Below are 22905 nucleotides of genomic sequence, written 5' to 3' on the forward strand. Positions count from 1 at the left end.
GTGAAAGTTACAGATGCAGAGAGAGGGGACAGTTTCACTTCCTGTCATTATGTCTGTCCTACTGACTCTTCGTCACATTTCTGAATACACACAATACAACATGCATATAATTCTGCTGTTAACCCAATTTCCATGCAGTTTTCCCTTTTTAGACTGAAATCGCAAAAATTATGTTATTTCTTACAGGGATTTCTCCCGTGAGTGGTGTCGCCCATAAACTTTCGGCTTCAGCATGCATGGCAAATAACACAGAAGTAGGAAGAATCCAACTTTTGTGAAAAATGTTATCATCACATAAGTCAACGTTTTTATTTCTTGATATAGAACAACATGCAACATATCAACATAGGAATCTTTACTTCAGTCAAAGCAGCTCAACAGATGACAGCGGGTAGCAGGCTTGAAAGCAGGAAGACAGGGGAAGACACTCCACACACCCAAGTCCCAATGACGCAGGTCCTGATGCATGCCCACACTGCAGTGCAAGGCTCAGGGTCTTCGTGGACATTTTATGATTTTTTTTTAATGTTCCAGGTGTTACTGTTAACAAATGGGTAGAATTTACCCAATATAATATATATTTCTCGCTGACTAATATACTTATGAAAATTTCAAACGATTTGCATGGATAGTATTTACAGTGTATAACATAACTTTTCAATAACAGCATTAATGGTGGCTACTTGCTAACATTTCTTGGTTAAATTTAAGTGCTGGATATATCTTGACAATAAATCCAAAAAGCCAGTGTGTGTTTAAGAGAAATGTGCTTATTCTGCTGTAGCTCCAACTGGCAGTGCTTTGATGATGAGAGTACAAACCCCAAGGGACTACAGCTGAAGACGAGACAGTTTGCTATGTCCTAGTAACCTAAATTAAAAAAAAGAAACTGTTACTGTACTATATTTAGACTATATTCTTACTTATTTGCAATGTTAATGAATGGATCAGCAAGCTACATCGCAAGAATCCCTTTCAGGTATATTGTCTTTGACTTTATAGCATGTTGATTTTGAGCTATACAGCTATATTTGGTCCATAGCTTGACAGTTAAAGTGTAAAGGAGAGTGCTAGGATTTGATATGCACATTAAGGATGAATGCATATGCACAAACAACAAAATAAAGTGTGATTGACAGCATTGACTTTCTATTTAAACTATAGGTGGTCTATTGGAGAGATGAATAATTACCTCAGGTGTCTTTTATTTAGGATTGGTGACATTATAATTAATTGAGTGATTGGGAGCAACTATTAATCTCATAAAGACTTTAGTTGTAGAAGCTGTGCGGTCTAACAGAGATAAACCATGATGCAATGTTGCAATGTAGTGCAATAATGTAGAACCTGAGAGGTATGGACAAATGAAAAAAATGCCTTGGCCGTTTTGCATTAATCACCATCATTCCTCTTTTGAACAGCCCTCTGGTCCTCTGGGGTGCTGAGGAAAAGAACAACTTCAAATCATTATATGTCAGTGGACTGTGATTGAATTCTCCCCTTTAGTTTCATTTTAGGAATAAGCAACAAAGGCTTTAATATGAACCCTCATTCCTCCGAGCATTTTCGATCAATATGAAATTCCCACTGGCTGCAGATAAAAACATTTGACCCTATCTAGTATTCCTCATTCATTTTAATGAGTGTATGAAATGATACTGCTCTGTAAGCATCTGTCACCTCTCATTTCTCCTTTCCACACAGCTACTGCATTTGGCAATAGAAAGTGATTGCCATTCTTTCTTTTTAATACAATTTCATCTCATCTGGAAGACAAATAACAATCATCGACTAATAGCTCCATTTCTAGGGGGAGCAGATGAGACTGATGCATTTTTTGCAACCCACAAATTCTATCCCTCATTATCAGAGAATGGAGCAGTGTGTTAGTTTGGGAGTCTAACCTGAACCTTATGTTTGATGTTATGATAGTTATAAAGCACATTAACATTCCATGTGATGTGATATTTATTGATTTCCACCATTTAATCATTCCCCATCACTTTTTTGTCAGTTTGCATTAGTAATAATAATATTAATAATTAATTACAACTTCACTAATCAATGTGGTCCTATGAACAATTGGTCAATTGACTTTATGTAATGTGAAGCGGGTCACATGTAAAGATAAAGCCACACAGACTCAGTCAGATAGGGTTACATTCAGTATGGTGAATGTCAATAAAAGTGATGACCAGTTTAGTTGTACTTAACAGTGGTTTTCCTTTTTTAAGGTTGAACAAAGTGCTATACTGGCATAAAATGTCATATCAGCAGTTTACATCCAGACATACTGGGATCTATGTTTGGCTTTAATGTCCCATATAACCTAATCAGACCTCACTGTAAAAAGCATTTATAGTTGCTTTGTGTAGCTTCTTTGAAGTTTCATATTTGAGCTACAACTGTTTTCACACACAGCATTGATGCACCATGACCTTGTTCCCACTTGGCACCCAAGAGGTTAATACTAGTGTTAATGCATCTTTAACACATGAGAACACAACTGGATCCAATCACACAGGGCACATTCATATGCAGTATATTACATGTGCAAATACATCCTAGACATGATACATAATAAGCAGACATGGTATATATTATTCCAGTAACTGTTTCATACAATTCAACTGCCAATGTTTAGGTTGATTTTTGGAAGGTGTGTGCGTGTGTGTGTGTACACACACACACATTTGGTTTTATACATTTTATAATTTGGATTTGACTTAGGGGGCTTTATTTATCAGAACTAATGGTGCATAACTCAATGTCAGTCAAAGGCACACAACACAAGGGCATTGTGTCTGACTTTTAAGTTTATCGCCAGAGGCGTGTGGTGCAGATGAAAATGGGAGGAATATATTTTCACTAGGTGTTGTGTGCCCAGTGTGAGTCATGATTGATCAAATCACCTCTTTTCCTCTCCATTAAAAACAATTTCATGATTGAAGAAGAAAAGTCACAGACACAAACAGAGAAGACACAACAGTCGACACACCAGGAGGAGACAGTGTGTGAGTGTGCAAAACTGCCTTAAACCACCATTGGACACCTTGTAAAAACAGAGGTTGAAATCCATTTGGTTGTAGAGGAACCATTACATACATGATTCAGTTCAGTTGAGCAAATGTAAAACCAAAGTCAGTGACAAACCACGGGGACAGGTTGACTGAGAGGGAGCCATCCAACACTCGGCATATTAAGTACAGTATGTGGATTTCTCTACAATTCCCTTCATAATGCATTATGACAGTTAATGCTGAATAGATGATTTACACCTCATCCATGTGTCTTGACGGTATAATCTAAGGTTTTATTTTCGTATAGCTGTATCTAAGTCGTGTTGGCTAAGAAATTCAAAAGATTTTGTAAGTGCCATTTTTTTTTGGCCTAATATTGCACATTGAACAATAGTCAATACCTGAGCTAGCAGCTGCATTACATTTATCTTCCTCTAAAGCCACAGTAGATTTTATGCAGGTAAATACACTTGAATGTGCAAAAGTAGTTGGGCTAAGGGCATGTGTCCACTTTTTTTTTTTGAGCGCCAGTGTCTATTTTTCCATTGTTTTGAATGAGGAGAGAGCATATGTGGCGCCCAGCGTCGTTGTCTCTTACAGATCATGTCATGTACCCAGATCCTCCTTCATCATACAGTGGTAGTTGTCAAGATATTGTTATCATAGCAGCAAAGCTCACATGTTTTTTTTTTTTTTTAGCGCACAAATGCTTCATCTCAGCGCTCCTAAAAACGCTATATGGACACAGGCCATAGTCACCCTTTATTGACATGTCCTGGATTGGAGTTGAAAAAATGCCTTCAAGAAAGAAATATTCAAGCCACAAAGTATGTAGCAACTATGAATCCTTCATCAAAGGGTAGTATTGTAACCTTGTGGCAACCCTTAAAATCCTTGCTCACATCTACAGATTTAAACAAAATGTTTAGCTGCATGAGTCAAGAATCCTTTCCTTACACGCCTAGAGTTACCCGCTATGTGGTGGGCTGTTTCACTCTTGTTTTTGGTAAGTCAATTATTAACATTCTATGTTAATGGAATTAAAAATGGAATCTCATTTAAGACAGTCTGTTAAAAGAAAAATGGCAGTAAATTACCTTTTAAGAAATTTGTACAGTGTGTCTTGGCATGTGTTATTGATTGATCAATTGTTAAACTGAGTCTACATCTGTCCAGTATTCTGAAGGCTTAGGTTTCCTACAATGGGATGAATGCAAAAAATAATAAAATACCAGTTTTTGAAGATAGCTGTTGTTACGTTTGTGTGTGTGCGCACAGTGAAATCTGACCTTGCCTTTATGGTAAAGAACAGCAGCTAGGGTGTGTAACATGATAGATGTGGTCCCCTTACCAGCCTGCCTGCAGATTAGCCAGGTTGGAGAACCAGATTTCTGTTGTAATGACTGTGGAGATAAATGAACCAGTCAAACCATAAGTCACATTGAGGAGAAAAAAGCACTATGAGATTTCCTATGATCCTTAGGCTGAGTCACAAAAGGTGTGTAAAAGGTAACAGAAGCTCAACCATATCAAAGGGTCACGCCTATTGTCTGACAACAAATGATTTTTTTTTATGATATGAGGGATCCCCCTGCTCAAGGACATGTAAGGGTGAGTAATAGTATAGTACAGAGTATAGGACAGACAATAGCCTACATCTAGTTTTAATGTAGTGCTTTTAGCAAGGCAAAATGTGCATTAACTAACAGATATGATTAAACTTTTTTTAAAAGCAAAATTTTAACTTTTTGGGAAGTACACTTATTTATGAGATAGAAGAGATAATATTGCAAACTAGTGGGTTGGAGACAATTTATAGTTAACCTAGCATAGGACAAAAACAGGAAGCAGGGGGAAACAGCTAGCCCAACTTTGACATGAATGAAAAAATACAATACCAATAATTAAATTGACTATGAGGAACTTTTAAGTGTTCATGAAACAGTCTTATAATTCCTCTGATGATTATAAATGACCTGTAACAGCGAACGAGATGAACAGCAAAAACACTGCTATTTTTATACAGTTATTATTAATATAGTCACTCAACTCACAATAACTCAATGACCATCTGAGACCACGAGATGCTGTTGAGAGCTTTTGGAAAAGCTGTAAGTGGAAAAACCTTGAGTTAAATATTTTTTTTGGTCTAGCTAACATCAGTTAAGATGGTGTTTGACAGAAATTAATTGCCACCAGGCCAACCTGGAACCGGGGCAGTCGCTCGCTTTGTCTAGTTGGCATTCCTGGCTTGCAAAAGAGAAATAAGAGGTTGCACTTTATGTAAGGTCTCATGTGAATTTATAGTACATATAAAATCGTCTTTATGTGTAATTATGTTGTCACAGTATCATGTCTGCATGTGCGCAGAATGACCACCCAGGCACAATGCAGCATTATGGTTCAGAGCGTTATGTGTGTGTGTTACACACAGCACATTCTCTGATAGTTCAAACTCTTTGCTGTAGCATAAAATGCCTGAGCTGTGTGGCGTGCAACAGTAATCACTAAAGAATGAGCACATACTACTACACTGCAGCAAAGACACTGGGGACATCTGTCATTCAGATGAGGGTGAATTTAGGTCACTGTTCCTTGTGTCTTTGCTGAGCAGGACCTGATTAAAGCAGCAACCTATGGCCTAAGATCTCTGCCCTGCCATCACTGCCAAGTTACACAACAGTTGACTTTTTTTGCAGTTGAGAAGGCTGTGTGATTCAATATCTTTCGTCACCATGATTTCTAACCCCATGCCTCCACCACTCCATCTTTGAACAGCAGAGATTGGATTACTCAGCTGTCAATCAGTCATACAGGCGCTGATGCAAGCCCATCATGAAACATCCCAAACAGATGGCCAGTCACTACCACACGCTTGCACCCCCACCCAGCCCTAACCCGGATCTAGTGCCTTGGTAAAAGACTGTAAGCTCCTTAGAATTTTTTTCACGCTTATCACTTATTTAGGTCTTTTTATCAAAGCGATCATAGTCATATTTTTGCACCTGTAACGACACTCAGGATACCCTCTTGGCTCATAAGTTAACAGCTCTCTTTCCCTTAATTAACAACATTGAATGGTCATGCAACAGATAAGAAATGTGTGAACTTGTCTTAATGAGTTCATAAATCCATGGCTGTGCTTAAGACAATAGCATGCCGGGGGGCTGAGTGATGAGTGTATTTTGGGGCAGGGCAGCGACCCCCGACACCCGGGACGGCAGGCAGCGGAGGAGGAGGCTGAGCCTGAGCAGGTGTCTCTGCTGACATCTGCTTCAGTTCACTGGGGAAACACAAGCACCCTGCAGCTACAGCGCTAACAATGCCACTGAAGTGCCCTGGCTTCATATAAACAAGGTAGACTTTTTCCTCTTCTTCTTATTGCTCTGGATTCTGGAATGATCAGACTGAGGGGTGAAGCAAAAGGATTTTGTTTGTTTGACTTGATTAATTTTATCGACTTGGTTTTACTTTATTTCTAATTCTTGCTTTTGACACTTGCTAAATTCCATGTTTATTTTCAATGTGTTTGCTTTAATCCATGCAAAAATTAAGAGGATTCGACCCAGATCTCCTACAAACATTAAAGAGAGAAATCGTTGGATGTTCGGTCTCATGCAATATTGATACTGTCATGTTTACTCATCAACCCACTTTCCTCCTGAATCTAATCAAGCTGACAAGACAAACCCACAAGGCTCTTGATTCAGACGCACTATTGATCCAAGTTTGTGCTCCATTGAACCTAGTTTTAAAGATCTTGTAGTGTAATCAAAGGCTGTGTGCACCCCCTGACCTGTGCTGAGCAGATATTTCGGATTTGTGTGTGTGTGCGCGTGCGTGTGTGTGTGTGTGTGTGTGTGTATATATATTTCCCCTGCAGTTCTTTTGCAGCTCTGACAGGCTATCACATCACAAGCCCTTACTCTGTGTGTTTGCTTTAATCGGACATTGATCTTCCTGTACACTCCTCAAACAACAGATTGTAATAGGACAGTGATATGATGGCAGTGTGGAAGTGGTGGCAGGAGGATGATGTGCTGAGATGGATTCATGATGAACGGATGCTGGGGGGATGCTGACGGGAGTACCTGATAGAAATTCTGAGCATGCACTTTGGTGGCAGTGAATCCCAGTCCATATGTGTCCTGGAAATGAAAGAAGCCATCTCTTTATCACCATAATCTGACCTAATTCAAACCTCAGAGGGAACGGAGAAAGTCTATGATGAAGAAAGACTGCTGTTTGATCTTGAAAAGAACAGCATTTCAGAACTCTATGGCTCCTTCACATATACTTTAAGAGCCTGACAGCTATCATGAGACCAGTGGGTGATAGAAATTGTATTGACTGGGGCAGTTTTTGCTTTCTCTATCGAATGGTTTGCTCTTTTGCACTTGCGTTTGAGATATAACTTTATTCTGCTCACACACACTATGTCACAAGTGCCACTGCTTATCTCTTAGCAGCCAAGAAGCTCCTGAAAAAAACTACCACTACTACTACCCGTTCTCATTTCCAGGTATAGACAAATATAGACAACACTTTGTCACACACCCTTGGCATCTCATATGAATAAACAAGGTACTTGTACACTGGCAGAAATGTGATATTTAGTCATACACATATACTACATTGAACATTTATCACACAAGTTACATTTTATTACTATGTAGCTTTTTTTGATAATCCTTTTATTTATGGGTCCATGGTTTCATTTTGATAATCGATCTTTTCTAGAATGTTTCTTCTAAATAGCTGTGTAATTTGTTACAAAATATACTGGAAATAAATGGAGGCTTATTTTTTATATGGACATTTCTATTTCACCTTTAGAAAGTTCTTTCTAGAAAACATCCTGTGAAATTATTAAGAAGTTATTGTGAAAGATAAAACAAATATCTTCAAGAAAAATAGATATAATTTGAGAACTTTGGAGTTAGCTAAACATCTTTCATGAGAAGATTTAGCCATATAATTTCACTGTGATTCCAATTTTTTTTGCCACACTTGTAGTAGAGGACCATGATTACCTACCAATATTTCCAAAAAGTAACACCTAAAGTTAATGAAAACAGAATGCAAAAATGTGCAAACAAGAGTGTTCCTGAGCCCATGTAATAATATCCTGTTTCCTGTATTCCTGTGGAGGGATCCAATCAGGTGTCTTTGGGGCATTCCACAACTTCTCCAGTTTTTTGTTACCTCGGTCCCAACTTGTTTAAAACATGTTGCTGCCAAAAACTTTAGAATAAGTAAAAGTGATGAGGTAAAACATTAAATATAGCGAGCTTTCAGATGTCTCACCCGCACCTTGTAGAATGAACGTCACAGTGGTCACTGAAGGACGTTGATCGCAGGCCAGCAGGCGTATTTGTTGAGACGGGGGTCCCTCCAGCCTGGAGTCACTGCTGATCTGGCATCAGCCTGTCTGGGGACAGGATTAGGGGGTGAGTGTGGAGTTGAGGATTCACAGATAAATAAACTGCTACTGACTGAGCCACATATGCAAACAAGCACATTATCAGCAGGACTAATTTACATTGCTGAACACGGACATAGTAGATCAATCTGATGCTTAATCCTCTCCATTCAGATCATATGATGTGATCCTGCACGTTTATGAAATGTAGGAGCTATTGGTAAATCATACAAGTCATGCGCTACAAAAAACAGATGAGCTCTCTCTTTAGTGACTGTAGTCTATAGTGATTCCACTGATCTCTTTAACCAGATTTAGTTGATACTGAAGGGAACACTCAACTTCTCTCCTGATTAACACAAGAGATTTTGTTCATTTATGGTGTTAATAGTATTCAGAACAGCCACTTATTGCATTTTTGAGTTAGTCCATGCCATTATCAATTTGTTGTTACAGAAGCCTAGTTTAGCTCTTATCCTACTTATGAGAAGTCCAAATAAGATGGGATATAGTATAATTAGAGGGGGTGCTGAGTATGTATACAACTTATCCCACTTAGGGATGGATTTTTGCCGTCTTTGTTAATTGAGTTTCTGTGGCGATAGTCAGTTGATCCATAAAGCCTGTTAGTAACTAATTAACCAAAAAAACAAATGGATTGTTGTCTGGGGCTGGAGTGTTTAGTGTCTGACATTTAACAACAATTTCTGGAATATTCACTGATGACAAGCTGTTTTGTCCAATTCAGATGTACATTTTGGAATAAGAAATGAATTAAATAAATGTGATTAATTACAAATGACTAAAATTGCTGTTCATTTTGTAAATATGAATTTAAATTAAATTAAAGCAGTTAAGTGGATTATAATTTCACCTGTGTCCATTTTTTGTTGGTTGACAGTTGGTTTGTCAGCAGCAACTACTTAGCAAATTTCCACAAAGCTTGGTTTCGGCCCCAAATAGATCCCATTAACCTTTGAGATTGAGGCCGTTTTTCACATTTTTGGCAACTTCTCAGGGAACTAGAATTGCACTCTGTAGTAGAGTGCATACCTCTGCCAAGGCCCGACAGTTGCTTTTAATACGATCAATTCCAACATCTTATCAAACTTATCTGACATATTTGACTAACCAGCCAACCAACAGACAAATGGACACCAGTGAAACAGCTCCTTGGTGGAGAAAAAAAGGGATGGCTTGTGGTGAATTTAGGTGGTTGATATCTTTGAGAGAGTACTTTTTTTTTTTCTTGCACCACACAATGGGATTATGATTCCCTTGCATTGTTTTGTTGTCCTAGTAGCTGCTGTTATAGATCTGGTGATCTTGAATTACGGTTAAGCAGTTATGGATGGTTGGAAATTTAAATTGATGCAGGCTACTGACTTCAATATCAGATAAGGTTTGATTGGATTAAAATGGACTGTTGGGTCTTGGCGGAGGTAATGTGCTATTCTGAGTGCCAGCCAATTTTCATTTGTAAATGCCAGTCTTGCTCTAATGTAGTTAACAAATTAGTTTGAGAAATCAAAGTAAATCTGAAAAAAAAAAAAAAAATCATATAATATCCTTGATGTAGCTAATTTGCTATAGGTCTGCATTATCTAAGCATATCAGATTTAAATAATATAAAGTAATATAATATAAATAAAGTAATATCCACTGAGTTTGTGTGGAGTTCTTTTTATATCATGTAGTACACAAATGCCTATTAACACGTATGTAAGTGTACAGTTGATTTATCGGGGCTTTCTTAACTGAACCCGTCAGTGTTGATGTCATCACTTGACAACAGTGATGACAGTGAACTAAGTTACAGGCTATAAAGCAAAATGCCATAGAATTGAGGAGTGCCATGTTGGCCGATAATGTTCAGCATGCACATGTTCCAAGGGACCCCTTTTATATTGCACTGTCATTTGATCCACTGTGAAAATTAAAAGACTCATCAGCTTTAATTACATTTTATTTTTGTCAGATCGTGTCCAAGTCCCATCCTGAACACTTATGCTGGCCTTCACACAATACAGGCCAGCAAGTTTCTAAAATGGCCGTGAAATTTAGAGGTTGGTCAGTTTTGAACTTTGATCCCTTTGGGACAAGATATCTCACTCCCCGATATGCTCCCACTTAGATACTAACAACGCATTGTGGTGTGACAGACACACACACACACACACACACATACACACACACACTTTGACACATCTCTAGGTGTGTGTCAACAGCTACTTTAGTTCATCGCCAAAGAATCCACAGGGTAAAATTTAGAGTCAAACTGTTTCCTAAGTCTTTGCGCCTGTATGGATCTGAATAAAGGGAAGGATGAAAGGGGAAGGTTAAATGGAGGGTGAAAAATGCTGTTAGCGAAGCCTGTTTGAGGATGGAGGAGGCTGACACACACACACACACACACACACACACACACACACACACACACACTCACAGATGTATGCATGCAAACACACATGCACATGCCCCTCCAGCGAGCAGATATGCAGGAGATTTAGTTCCCTTTTGAATATGTAATGAGTTTAACATGCATGATGAGCCGGTGGTTGATTCCTGGCAAAGCAGCTGTGATCCTCGCAGCACATTCAGGATTATCTGCTGCCTAAGATAACGGGCAGAACAAAGCTGGGGAGAGTGCTGCAGGCAGAGGAAGCCCTCGTCACTCCGCAGCAGCAGCCCTCACAGCTATTTGACTGGAGTATTCCCCCTACATTACCTTTGCATGGCTCCAGGCTTCACTCCACTTTTGGGGGTGGGCGGCCTTGGGGGAGGCACTGTTGGCTTTAGAGGTGACAAAGCATTAGCAAACATTGTGTTTAGAAAGGCTCTTTGGAGTATAGGACATAACACTAACACTGAACAGCCCGACAGCTCAGCTGGTAGAATAATCACATGTGATGTGCCTGACATCGAGATGAGAACATTTAGATATTTAATATTACTTTCATTGCATATAAATAAGTGCCACATTGACATTTGGGCTCTTGTTAAAAGGGGTGCTCCATATTCCTTTTCTCCTTATTATAGGTCAAGTTCAGAAGAAATTAGATGCAAAAAATCTTGATAGGGTTATTTTCTGACATTTGACAAAGAAGATTTGAGCCACCGCAGACTGAGTAGTAAACTACATTACCAGTAAACTGACCGAGATATAAAACATAGAAATAGCAATGGGAACCATTTTCTTCTGCAGCAACACAATCACTGTAAATATTTCATATGGACAGCTGAAATTCTGTTCCAGGTCAGGGGGGATATAGATCCATTCTACTGATGATAACATAGGCTGTCTTTCAGAGAAAAGGCAAATGAGAGATAGACTACATAGCCTATAGAAAAGTAACAAACATCCTTTCACCTCACTGCTTTTTTATTTTTTACCTCCAAGCAGAAACACTTTGAAAGTTTAATGGCTCTGCAGGTGCTCACATTTTCAGCTGGAGTCTCTCATTTTAACCTCGAGCCCTTGTGGTGTAACATGATCGCTGCTGAAGTCATTGAGAGTGCCACCATTTAACTTGAGAGGGACCTTATTAGAGGCAATTCAGCACTTCTTTTCAGTGTCATCGACACCTTGAGCTACAGCCGCTGACTGAGGTTGTCCAAAGTTGACTGAGGAGGTGTGCTTTCTATCATGATTTTTTCAAATGAAAAAATAGCGTCTTCTTGAAAGGCACCACCAGGCAATAATGATTAGACTTTTGGCTTCTGACTCCAGATGAGACTCTTGACAGTGGTTGCTGTAAAGTACTTTCTGTAAAATGATCCTCGGTTTAATGATCTCAAATTAAAGAGTGTATCAGTAGCCATTTTTATACAGGGCAGCAAGCTGCCAATTTGCCCGTCCTTTTGGCAGCTAGGTCCGCGGTTCTAGACAGAGGCTGGCAAATTGGGGATCTGTTTTGGTCCGCCGATTTGCCGCCTCGAAGGGTACACCAATTTCCGCCTCGCCTGCTATCTAAATCTGAGGCGTCAATGTGCCGGCCCCTGCGTGAGATGGGCGGAGGTGTCGATGACCTGCACTGTTGTGCGACCCACAGCCGGGGAGTTTTAAAACCAGGAAACAGCTGATCACAGCAGTCAGTCCATCATTTCATCCGTGGACGTCAAGATGAGCAACTGGACAGCCTCTGAGATCCAGGAGATGCTAGCGTCTCCTGGGTCTCTGTAGCTGTTTGGTTGTCTGCTTGTTGTTGTAGCGGCAAGCTAGTAGCGTTCTCTACTTTCAAATTAAAAGGCCCCCGCTAAGAACCCATTTCTAAACTCCAATGGGGTGCAACGTAAAGCTCTTATTTAGAAGACAAATTCGTTGTCACTGTTCACAGCCCAACTTCGTGCTTCACGTCACGTTACATGTTTATGCCTACCCCGGTGGTGGCTTTTGGAAAAGGAGGAATATTACGCCTCAGTTTTAGAAACACAGGGTGGCACATTGTTGCCTTTACATTGGAGCAAATGTGCCGCCTTTTCTATCTAAAAAGGGCTAGTTAAAGGTGTTATTTGTAAAATATGGATAGAGTGCGAAGGTAGTTCCAAATCTACAGGGGGGACCGTATCACTGACAACTGCTGCTTTCTGCTAGCTATCCTTTCCTGTAGCTAGCTACAGCTGCCTCAGTTAACTGGAAAGCCAGTGCTACTAGAGTTTGCCAGGACTGAGACCTGTAAGCTAGTACAGAGAGTGAGAAAGTCCTCTTAAGGAGGAGGTCTGGTCTAAGTAGTTGGGTCAAACAAGCACAGGACTTTTACCCAGGAGACCGCTGGTTGGATCAGCTGTGCAACCAGAAGTCAACGGTGAGTGATTTCAAGTTAATAATGTATTGAAGTTACATCAAGTACAAAAGGTAACTGCAGTAGCATCACTGGATGTAGACTGTCGGTATAGGCTAAAGCCTGTCATTGGTCATGCCACATGCTCCTCTTCCCTCTACTGTCAGCATGTTACTGTTTTCAAACTTCCTGTCGATGCGTGAAACAGCATCAACAACCACTGTCAACAACCTTCTTGCTGTAAATGGCAAGTTACACCTGGTCACCTACAGTGGTAAAAACCTAAACATCTGCTCGGAGCTGCTTGCTTGTCTTTAGCAGGGATTCAGACATTTTAATGCCAGGGCTTGCCTCTCCACATGTAAACAATTTCACACTATTTTGCAGGGACACCATCATTGCATCCTGGGTTTAGCACTTCCCAAGATAACTGTGATTGTTTTAAAGAAATACAAAAAACCCAGGATATTATATATATATCATCCCTATCCCAGAATGATGATCGATGCAGCCAATACTTTTGTTAGTGCTGACGAGCGCAGTGGAGATAGATCTGGCTATGCGTGACTTACCTTAACATAACCAGTGAGTGTTTTAAACTATAATTCTGTACATATTTTACAAACTTCCAAAGATTTATGTAACAATGAAATTGTGGAATGTCTGTGTTCCTGCTACCCTTACTGGGCCCATAACAGTAGATGATCCAGTGGATATACTGTGCTAATACAGTCCAGGTTTTGTGTGTGTTTACTCTAGTAATTAAATTAGGGTTGTTCCTTTTTTCCCCTCTTGGTTTTCTGTGGCATCTTTAAAAAACATCTCCAGCGGTGGGAGAGGGGGAGTTAAAACATTCAGCCTTCTGTTGCTTTCAGTCTCCTGCTGGACTTGAATATCACAGTGACCTAGTTAGGAGGAAGCTGATGATCTCCCCCACCTTGTCATCAGTGGCCTGAGTCTAACAGATGAAATAATTTCCTTCAATGCACTGTGCAAAGAAAGAGTAGACTCTGGATTAGATCAGGCTTGTGTGACATATAACGGCTATCTAATCACACCGAATGCAAACAATCCAGCTCCCTGGCGTCTTGGCTGTGGGAGCTGGCAAAACCTTCCACTCATCTGGTTTTCCCTGGACTGAGCTAAAGACCTGCCGAGAGGGAGGCCTCAACTCGCTACAGTCAAGTGCTGTTGGCAACCAATTAATGTTAGCAAAAGGGGAAAAGAAGGGTAGGAAAAAGCACCTTGCACAGCGCTTTTCTCAGGCTCCTGTTTCCATGGGCACAAGCTCTCCAGGGGAGGTGATGTCAGATAGGTAGGTTCACCACAGTGTAACCTCCTCTGAGCTCAATTACACCTTTGTAGGATTTTTTTCATCCATCAGTTGCAGACTTTGCAACCGGAAAACTGCTGGAATGTGTGACTTCTCCTTTCCACTCTGTTCTGGTCGTAATGTGAAGATGGATTCAGTTTGAGAACTCTATTTTTTTTGGTTTTTACCCCCTCTCCTCTTCCAGAGAGAGGGCGGCACTCTGCCACCTGATCATCTGCCAGCAGAGCAGCCCCAGTGCCAACTTCTTTTCATTCAAACAGAACAAACGCCTGCATTATTCAGGCTGCGATCTCTCTAGAATGGATCGCCTATCGCGCTGCCAGGCTGCTGGGCTACACACTTACCAACAGATATGTTTGCTGTTCATGTTAGAAGATAGATCTTCTCAGTAGTGTCTGTTGCGGGTGCTACTTTTCTGCACAAATCCAAAGGCCTGCGCCAGGAAGCATAGCAGAGGATCAGTCCCAGAGTGTACACCCTAGCTGTGCAGGATGTTATCTGCTGGTTTATGAGACATTGATGAACCTGAGTGATATCTGAGTGCTGCTGTGAAGTGTTGATGCACTTTACCACCAACACAGCATACTGCCAGTGAAGTAGATTTAAGCATGTCCACACTCCACACATCCCAGGATAAATGTGTTTACATAGCACACAGTGCACTCTCACTAAGTGGCTGTTAAAACACTGGCCTTCTCCTCCTCTCTGCCTGGTTAATAGCCAAGTGATGATGTACAGAAGGTCAGACAGTACACTGCCATGCCAGTGGCTCAGGGTGTTAGTACGACCTGCTTGCCTGCCTGCTGATCAGTGTCATTCCACTCACTGTGGTATTGCCATCAGCACTAATGTTGGGGGAAGTGCTGCACTCCAACATGTAATCAGTGTCTGTTCAGCTCCAAAGGCCAAACAGGATTTTGCCAAACTGCACTGATCTTTCATCTCTCATTAACTGATAATAAGATCTGGACTACTAGCTACTACTAGTAGCTACTATCCAGACATGGTTTCAGTGTCTGTGAGTCAACACTTGGCAAACTTGCTGACTGAGCTGAGACTTGGCTTTGATGATGAAAATGCTGTGGTCTCTTAACAGTCTAACATGCAGATGTGTCTGTTCCACAGCTGCATGACTCATCTTCTGGACGAGTCCAAATCTAAAACTGCTATTAAATCTTCTGATGTCATCATCAAATCCAACTTGGATGTGTGGAGAGAAAGCATTGCTGCCACATGTTTATACCTTTGTTGTCATATAATGTGTGATAAAATCATTGCAGGAGGCATGAAAAGGTCTGAGCCTCTACATACCTGCAGTGTAACATCAGATCATTGTTGAGATTGTAATTTACAGCCTCGTTCACACAGAACCTCTTTAAAGCCCATCCAAACCCAGGGTGTTTATAGGCTGCCAGTGTGTAATACTGTATAATGATTTTGCCTTAAGGAGGCGTGTCTGTTCATTTTTACTTGAAGTACATCTCCATTCAGTGCTGGAATATCAATTATGAAGACAGTTATAGTTGACTTGGTGTGTAATTTAGAAGAACTACACTGCCACTACCACTGAGCAGTAGAGATGATGAAGCATCAAAGAGTAACAGGAAGGAGGGAGTCAAATCATTGTATACACTAAAGGTAAGATAATAGAAGAGGTTACACTGATTAGAAACCTGTTTTAGATGTGTTCAGATTGTATACATTCTTTCAGCCTTTGTTAATCAGGGTTTCCTCTTCAGTTCCATTCATGTTGCAGCAGAAAGATATCCTGTTTTTTTTTAACCATCATACGTGACTCAGATCATGTCTAATACACTCAACAGTCCTCTAGTGGTATCTTACCAGCCAGACAGGTTTTTTTTAGGTCTCTGTCAGGTTCCTGCCTCCACCTTAACACAATAGAAATTCAAATTATTTTGTTTGTGGTATACATTCAACATTAAAATATGATCATATGAAAGAGTGTCCTCATTACTTTCTATGTAATAATAAATACTAACTAGCTGTCAATTAATAGTTAACTAGTGTGTGATGTTGATTAGGTATTAATTCATACACTATTTTATTCTTTAATTTTAGTAACTACATTAACAAGGACACTTTAATTAACATTAACTTCTGAAGTTATTACCATTAACTAACAGCTGACTGAGTGTTAAGTACATATTTACTAGTGGTGTCCATGTTAATTAAGGTGGTAATTCATACATGTTTAACCAGCACTGCTCCCAGCAGACCTCACTCTGCACTGTGCAATACAAACTCTACTCATAACCCATTTTGGTTTGCACTATCTGGGGAATTTTCATACCCATATCTAATATCTATTGACAATAATACACTGCCAAACTGTTTACAATTACACTGATCAAATTGTACAATATTATGTGTATACAATTTATATGAGTCTATTTCTATTTCTTACCTTTTTATGATATTGTTTATTTTGATCTCTACTGATCTCTCTACTGTTTTGTTGTATATATTATTATTGTTTATTGTTTATAGTATTTTTTGCAGATCCACTGCTGCTGTGACAAAATAATTTCCCAGTCTGGGATCAATAAAGTAATTCTATTCTATTCTATTCTATTTTTCACTAGTATTATTGTTTATTGTAATATTACTGGCCTTTGGCTGCTGTGACACAGAAATGTCCCTGTTTCCAGGGAGAATTAAGGAGTTCTGATTCTAATTCTGATAGTTAACTTATGTGACAAGTGATCATTTACTAATGGTGTCCATCCAAATTAAGTTGCTAAATCATACGTTATATCATAGTTTATAAAGCCTCTATTATTATTCAGAAGTTTAATGTCCACAGGACTGTAGCCAACATCCCTGGATGTGGCCGCAAGAGGAAAATTGATGACGAATTGAAGAGGCGGATAATATGAATGGTAACCAAAGAGCCCAGAACAACTTCCAAAGAGATTAGAGGTGAACTCCAAGGTCAAGGTACATCAGATCAGATCGCACCATACGTTGCCGTTTGAACCAAAGTGGACTTCATGGAAGATGACTCCACTGTTGAAAGAAAATCATAAAAAAGCGAGACTGGAATTTGCCAAAATGCATATTGACAAGCCACAAAGCTTCTAGGAGAATTTTCTTTGGACAGATGACACAAAACTTGAGCTATTTGGCAAGTCACATCAGCTCTATGTTCACAGAGGCAAAAATGAAGCATACAAAGAAAAGAACACTGTACCTACTGTGAGACATGGAGGAGGCTCGGTTATGTTCTGGGCTGCTTTGCTACATCTGGCACAGGGTGTCTTGAATCTGTGCAGGGTACAGTGACTCTCAAGACTATCAAGGCATGAGCGAAATGTGCTGCCCAGTGTCAGAAATCTTGGTCTCAGTCACAGGTCATGGGTCCTCCAACAGGATAATGACCCAAAACACACAGCTAAAAACACCCAATAATGACTAAGAACAAAACACAGGACTATTCTGAAGTGGCCGTCTATGAGCCCTGATCTAAATCCTATTGAAAATCTGTGGAAGGAGCTGAAACATACAAACCTGAGGCAACTGGAGCAGTTTGCTCACGAGGAGTGGGCCACATTATATTTTCCTCAATTTCTGCCAAAATGGGTCCGATATTATGTGTATTTAAAATTTCAGTAGATGTAGTTTGGCTGCAGGAAATGCTTGGAATCATTACATTACATAAATAAACAAAAAACAACAAACAAAGTTGGTTGCTGTGGTAAGGCTGTTTAGTTAATTTCAGTTGGATAAATGTTCAGAGCAGCACTGATACAATAATAACTTCAGGGGCCCTATATTTTTATGTGTCCACAAAATGCTGTGGAGGCAGGCAGTCTATTACAGCCATGTGCCAGTCCAGAGGGACACACTTCTTCTTCTCAGTATGCTGAAGGAAAATATAAGACTGCGAGGAAGGAAGAAACACAAGACAATGCACAACATTTTCTTTTATATGCTTTTACTAGACTAGTTTTAGGGCTGTGAATAGATGATCCTATGATTAAGGACGCTGAGGAGGCAATGGGTGATCCATCTAGACTCAGGGTAACATGTCATCATTTCATTATCTCCGGAAAATTGACCTTCGCTTTGTCAGTGAAGAGCCCCTCAATCAGGCTACGGCTCAGTGCTCACAACAATTTTTACCTGGGAGTGGGTGATCCCACTTTTCATCCAGCTGTTGTGGAACCCCATTAGTAGAGATCTACGTGTGACACATTGCAGTGTGTCTTTATTTTACTATATGATTCCTATAAATGAATAAATTTAAAGTAGTTCTTAATTTTACATGTCTGGAAATTTCATGGTTGGTAGGTAATTAACAAGCAACACATTTAATTTTTTCTCCTATTCTCTTTCAAATATCATTAGCTATTTTGGGAAGCAAACTTTACATAAAAGAAAGTAGGAGGGAAACTAGTCATTTAATATAGACAAGTAGAATTGGCACCAGTCGGAAGATTCCTGGAAATGAAATATACCAAAAAAAAAGAAAATACCAGAGAGAATAAAAATGTCTGTCTGCAAAAACAAAACAGGAGCTGCTGCTGCTGGAAATGAGCTTGATGAAACTTGAACCACAACAATAAAGTTTTACAATGAGCTGAACTAAAAAATGCTAAAATTCTCTGTAGCGCTGCGGGAAATTGCAAGTTCAGTGTTAATTCAGTCTAATTTAACCTATTGTTAATATGAAAAGGAAGTATGAGAGCAGCTTTAAAGGTCATATTACTACAAAAAAAAGACTTGAGTCTCACTCCCAACTTGTCAAAAACTGATGCTTTGGGATGGAGGCCAACCCGCCCTATGAATCCAAAGGTAGGGGATGAGGAGGATAAGACTCAAAAATCTATCTTTTTCACAAAAAGGACCTTTGAATAAAGAGATGAATGTATCTGAATTAAATCTTCATGAAGAAAAGTCATTTCGACTTCCTTCCTTTCAGCTACAGTTACTCAAGTTGTGCAGCTTTTTCTGAACAACTTTAAAAAACTAGAGCCACATTTTAGCTAACATTGATTTCCAGGATTAGATTGAGTGTACACATGTTTTGGCAGTCATTTTGGGAATTTTGTAGATTGTAAATGTTCAAATCTTTGCTTTCTTCCTTACTAATCTTGCTGAAACCAACATTATTTTCAAACAGTTGTCTTGCTGTCTGTAGCTGTAACACAAGCTGGCAACAGACAGAACAGAAGCAGTTTGTTTGGTGTTAGTTTAGAGTCAGGACTTTTTTGAAGAGTTGAAGGTTGCACAAGGTCACAACTTCAATAGTTATGTAATCCTGAAATGCAGCTCATCAAGTATGTATTCCCTAAATCCAACAAGCTTGAAATCAAATGCTGTAACATGACAAAATTCTCCAAAGCTCTTAAAAAGCTAACTGGGATTGTATTGTGCTGCTTTAAGTCTTTTCACCATCTGTCCTCATGTTTAGATTATCTGTATTTGGGTCTGACACTGACATACTGTCTACAGCAAGATCATTCCTGACCCTCGACATTCATACTCTTTGTATGACTCCCTGTCAGGCACTAGCATGGTTGTATAGTATAGAAGAGGAAATCACTGGTCTCTATCCATTCAGTCCTAGGACTCTCCTAGCATGTCAATGTAAAGGCCTTAGTCTGTTTGACTCCACAGATTGCACTAGTCTGCAATGCAATGAGATTACAGAAGCAGCAGTGCTTGCCAATCACACAACAGGAACCGCAGTGATCCCCAACCCTCCTGGGCTCTCACTGATGAAAAGGCAAAAGATGTTTCTATACATTCCACACACACACACACACACACACACACACACACACACACACACACACACACACACACACACACCACACCACACACACACACACGCATGCACGCCACGCACACACACAAAAAGCATGAGTATTAAAGGATGATTTGAACACAAACTTGGTCATCTAAGAGCAGCGGCATGCAGCAATGATATCTTTACTGTGCTGAAAGTTGAGGAAAAGTTCTGTTTTGCCTCTGCAGGGTTTTGCAGACGTTGATTCAAGTCTATGTTTTCAACTGTTGCTGTGGCCCACTGGGGTTAGATCACGCTGCAAGGCTCCAAAACCCATCACAGACTCAGTTTGCCAAACTGAACTCCTGAAAATGTTCAGATTCAAAAATCCCTGCTGGCTCCACACTATACCCAATTTTGCTGCAGTATTCTGATTTTAAAACCATGTCCACAGTCTCAGTGTTAGCAGTGGTGATTGACGGATTAATACAGAGCTTCTCCAAGGAAGCAAGTCAGGTCAAAGCCAAATGTCTCTGCAATGCATTTGTTTATCAGTGCTTTATAGAGGGCATACAGAAACAAGTGACTGTTTGTGGGCATCATCTCCAATGTTTATATCCGTGTGGACCCTCTGGTTACAGGCAGTGAGAAGAGTCAGGAGATTCAGGGAGTTGTATCTGCAGCTCGTCTTCAGCCTTGAACAAGTGAAAACTGAAAGTTGAGAGGACCTATGGGCTGCTTTCAGTGTTTTACATTCACAACAGTGTCTCATAAATCCCTCATACGTGTGCTGAACCTTATCTCCTTTATCAACACAAGGCTTTGGTCTGACCTGTGTGCCTCTTTGTTTCAATGCCCCTATCTTTCTGAGGCAGAGCAATAGAATAGGATTTACAGCTGTACATACTGAGGGTCCTGATGTATGACCAGTTTATGTTGGGTGGGTCAAAATGTTTAGGGTCAGAGCAGGAGGACCAAGGCTACTTGTGTTGTTTTATTGCACACACAGATCAAAAGCTCCTGCTTGTAAGGTTGAAGCTAGCTGAGTGTTCTTGTGTTGATGCAAATGAGCATCCAGGAGGGGTTCCCTCAAGGGGTGTGTGGATGTGTTCACATGTGTCCTCTACATGTTTAATGGAACATACATACACCCCTGACACAGATCCCACAGGAATACAGGCCATACATGAGCATAGAAATACTCATGGATGTGATGCCTAAAATATTTGGTTTGAAGGAATCACTTAAATATACTAATAGTAAAAATCTATCTTGACATATTTTCAGTGGACATTGAGTTAATTACTGAACCAAACTTCATGAATGTTTTTTGCGACAAAGTAGTTTGTGTTCCACTCATTCGATCACAGAAAGTGAGAGTTGTAGAAATCACTGGAACTGAAGACTGCCATGATATACATTTTCTTAACAGGTGTATGTCAACTTCTGATCACAACTGTATATATACACTGTCCAAAAAATGAGTCACACACTTTAAAGCCTGAAGCAACATTTATTTCCATGTTGCATTCATTTTTTTGCATTAACTTGTATTGATGATAGGAGAGGTGGGTAAAGGCTTCTCCAGCACATCCCAAAGAGCTCACTGGAGTTAAAGTCTGGACTCTGTGGTGGCCAATCCATGTGTGAAAATTATGTCTTATGTTCTCTGAACCTGAAGAAACAAATCCAGTGAAGGAAGAACTCTGTCATTCAGTATTCAGGTAGTCAGCTGACCTCATTTTTTGGGCACGTAACGTTGCTGAACCTCAACCTGACCAACTGAATCAACCCCAAATCATAACACTGCCCCCACAGGCTTGTATGGGAGGTGCTAGGCATGATGGGTGCATCACCTCATGAGCCTCTCTTCTTACCTGACATGCCCATCACTCTGGAACAGAGTAATATCTTTTCCAGGACCACAGGATATGTCTTCTGAGATGGTTGTTTAAGAAATGAGAAGCTCCTCACTGCATCAGTTAGGATTAAATAACATGTTGCCAGCTGAGTCATATGAATCACTGCAGTAATTATCCAATGGTAGGCTCTTATCGATTTGCTTAGTTAAATGGCGGTGCTAACTTTTTTTGGCCAGGCAGCGTGTATAAACACACACTGTATTTCCCTGAATGTACATCTCAACCAAATAGTCCATTGCCTCTCAAAGTGTATAAACATATTCCTGAGAGTAAATATGTTTGTAAATGTGTATCAGAGGAGGCAGAATAAACATGACCCATTTCTGCTGGTTGCTCTGTATCAGTTGAAGAGATTTCATCCTCCTCCATAAAAACCCTAGTAATATATTACAGATGTCTGTCTTTGTACTTTATAACTAGCTCTGCCCAGACGGCCTCTCAGATTTGTTACAGTGAGTTGGTGTGTGCTTGCTGTTTGAGCTGGTTGTAAGAAAGCAGACTTTACTCGCAGTAAATTCTCTGCTCGCTCAGACACGGCTGCAGCCCTCTGCAAGCCACTGTGTTCCTCAGGGATGTCTCAGATTTTACGGGCTTGGAAAGGCATGTGTGTGTGTGTCTGTCAGTATGTGTGTTTATCACCTTGTGCTGTAATTAACTGCTCTAAAGAGGTCGCAC

General features: G+C 40.1%; 1 protein-coding gene across 1 annotated transcript in view; it reads left to right on the forward strand.

Moving 5' to 3' along the window:
- Positions 1–6280: 6280 nt before the first annotated feature.
- Positions 6281–22905, forward strand: part of tncb (tenascin Cb) — an 88175-nt gene continuing 71550 nt past the window's right edge. Inside the window, exon 1 of the mRNA XM_030416831.1 lies at positions 6281–6377. The gene's annotated coding sequence lies outside the window, so the exon portion shown is untranslated. The remainder of the gene's footprint in view (positions 6378–22905) is intronic.

Source organism: Sparus aurata, chromosome 5 (genome assembly GCF_900880675.1).
Source record: "Sparus aurata chromosome 5, fSpaAur1.1, whole genome shotgun sequence".
Lineage (NCBI taxonomy): Eukaryota > Metazoa > Chordata > Actinopteri > Spariformes > Sparidae > Sparus > Sparus aurata.